Here is a 2500-nt window from a genome sequence, read left to right on the forward strand (position 1 = left end):
CAGCAAGAACATTGAGGTCACAGAGAGTTTTACACACCTTAGTAGTGTAGTTCATAACTCTGGGTTGTCAGACCAGTAAGTCAATAGACAGATTGGCCTGGCAACTGGGGTCAAGAGTTCCTCAACAAGAGCATTTGGGGATGTTGGTACCTTTGCAAAAGGACCAAGCTAAGTATTTTCAAGGCCCTGATAATGCCAGTTTTGCTATATGGTTGTGAAACTTGGACATGATCCAGTTCCTTGCAATCTTGTCTTGATGCCTTTTGTAATAGGTCCTTGCACCAGATTATTGGGTACAGTTGGTGGGACCACAGTTGCACCGTGAGACTGGCATAGGACCTGTTATTTGCACAATCCATGGTCACCAACTAAAGCTATATAGCCACCTGGCTCGTTTCCCACAGGAGGATACTGCCCACCAGGTTGTCTTTGTGCAAGACAACCCTTTATAAAGTAGGTCTGTCGTATGACCTAGGAAGTCGTGGTTTGGGCAGATCAATCAAACCTGCTGAGTCCCTGTCCGGCAGCATGAAGGAACCCCATCCAAATTAATCGGCTGCAGGACATAGGCCTCTCCCAATCTTTTCCAACTTTTCTGTCGCGTTTTTTGTTCCCAGTTTCGTTATTTTGTCACACCATCTTATCATTGGCCTCTTTCTGTTAACTATACCACAGTCTGTTACTTTCTTTATCCATCTGTCTTCCTGTCTCCAACATTTATGATCTGCCCATTGCGATTTCTTCTTTTTGATGCAATCAAGAATATCTATTTTTGTCTGTTCCCTGATTGACATCACCTTCATCCAATATCTTAGACTAATTCCCAGCATCAACCTTTCCATCCCTCTCTGGGCACTCAATAGTTTCCTCTCCAGTAATTTGGTTGTATTCTATGTTTCCGATCCATAGGTCATGGCTGGGAGGACCACTGGTTCAAGGCCTTTTTTTTTAAACAATGGCAAGGAACCTTTTAGTATGCTACTTTGTCTGCCGAAGGTGCTCCAGTCTAGACTGACACGTCACTTTATTTCCTCTTTGTTAGATGTGTTTGTGTATAAGAGTTGCCCTAGATATATATAATTGTCTACAACCTCTAGTGCTTCGCCGTGTAAATGTATCTGTTCAAATTGAATTCTACTGTTGAACATGACCTTAGCCTTTTTCTTGTTCTTCCTAAGTCCTACTTTCAGACTTTCTCTATTCAGATCATTTATTAATTACTGCATTTCATTTCCTGATTCACTGAAGAGTGAATATCGTTTGCAAATCTTAGATTGTTTAGGTATTTAGTCTCCTATATTGATACCCTTTCCGTTCCATTCTAGCTTCTTGAATATTTCCTCAAGGCAAGATGTAAACAGTTTTGGTGAGGTGGTGCTGCCCGGTCTAACACCTTTAATTGATATATTATGTGTCTGTGTGGAGTTTGATGGTTGATGTCACATCTTTGTATATATCTTCCAATATTTTACAATATACCTCCTCTAATCTGTCTTCAAATAGCTTCTAATGCTAGTATTTGTACAGAGTCAAATGCCATTTCATAATCGATGAATGCAAAACATGGGTTTCCTATATTCTTTTATTTTCTCTTTTATTTGGGTGAACATGTGGATGTGGTCTGTTGTTGAGAATCCACTGTGGAAGCCTACCTGTTCTCTAGGTTGGTTAGAATCCAGACTGTCAGAGATTCGAGTTGTGATGACTTTTGTGAACAGTTTGTAGCTGAATGTAGGCATGGGTCAGTAGTTGTTTTAGATCCATTCTTTCCCCCGTATTATATATCCAAATGATTGTTACATATTCCCAGGCTTTAGGAGTTTTTCTGTTGAGAAGGAACTTGTTAGAAAGATTAGCTAGTTTCCCTGTTGCAATTTCTCCTGCATCTATCACAAAGTCTGTACTAATTCCGCCTTCACCTGGTGTTTTCCCTCTCTTCATGCCTTTAAGCGCTCTTTTTGTGATGTTAGGCACGTCTCTAGTTATCACATTTGAGTTGTAAAAAATCCCTGTAAAAGTCTTCCACTATTATGGTTTCTTGTTATATGTCACTTCTCCATCTGGTTTCTTTATTGCAAACATTTGATTTCTCAATATTCCAAGTCAACTTTTGGCTATTTCACCGTTTCGTTTGTTGAATGTTAAATTTCCGTAAATCTTCCCTCTTTGTTTTCTTAAGTCTTTATTAGTTCAGCTAATTCGATGTTGTCCCTGTTTGATGATACTTTAATGACCCTACGTTTTTGCACAAGATGTTTAGTTTCTACCCAGAGCTTGCTGGACCTTTGCTTGCCGTTCTTACTGCCTACTTTATATGCAGTTTCCTTAATTATGTCACTGAACTGTTTGTTAATTTGGTCAATGGTGAAATCTTCGTCGCTGAGAAGTGAATATCTGTTTTGGATATTAAGACTAATTTCTGTCGTTCTGGTCTTCAAGTAAGTTCAATTTGGATGCAGTTTTTGTATGAGTTTGTTACTTCCACTTCTGAAGTTTAATT

The 2500-nt window shown here is 39.2% G+C and overlaps 1 protein-coding gene across 1 annotated transcript in view; it reads right to left on the reverse strand.

The window, feature by feature from the left end:
* LOC113805629 (fat-like cadherin-related tumor suppressor homolog) overlaps positions 1 to 2500 on the reverse strand; it is a gene marked incomplete in the record, with an annotated part of 212956 nt that overhangs the window by 94222 nt on the left and 116234 nt on the right.

The sequence above is a fragment of the Penaeus vannamei genome, chromosome 9 (genome assembly GCF_042767895.1).
Source record: "Penaeus vannamei isolate JL-2024 chromosome 9, ASM4276789v1, whole genome shotgun sequence".
NCBI classification, from domain to species: Eukaryota; Metazoa; Arthropoda; class Malacostraca; order Decapoda; family Penaeidae; genus Penaeus; species Penaeus vannamei.